Consider the following 507-nt stretch of genomic DNA (forward strand, 5'->3'; position numbering starts at 1 on the left):
CGGTGCCAAAAGATGAGGTGCCAACTTCACACACGCAATACTTATGAGGTAGTTGTAAGGGATCCAACGAGGCGAATGGTTACCGGCTTATGCGCTTTAATAGTTAGGTGGAAAGAAAAGAAATATATATCTGATTCCACATATAGAGGTTTGTTATGTAATGACGCGATTCTTCCAATGGCCTACGCTCTTCCGAAGATACATAAGCAGGACTGCCCCTTTCGTATAATAGTTTCTTCGATAAGCAGTCCTTTATATTCGTTAGCAGTGTTTCTTCATAGTATTATCATTAAAACAATTCCTAAGGCGGATAGTCATATCGATAATAGTTTTAAACTCGTTAAGGAACTTGATGGTAGGCGGTTAAGTGAGGAATTTCAGTTAATGTCACTGGATGTTGTTAGCCTCTTTACTAACGTATTGATTATGCGATGGACTGTATCCAAGACCATTGGCGATTTATTTCTAGAGATTGTTGTTTACCGAAGGAGGAATTCATCAAGGCGG

Source organism: Trachymyrmex cornetzi, unplaced genomic scaffold, assembly GCF_001594075.2.
Source record: "Trachymyrmex cornetzi isolate Tcor2-1 unplaced genomic scaffold, Tcor1.1 scaffold105, whole genome shotgun sequence".
NCBI lineage: Eukaryota > Metazoa > Arthropoda > Insecta > Hymenoptera > Formicidae > Trachymyrmex > Trachymyrmex cornetzi.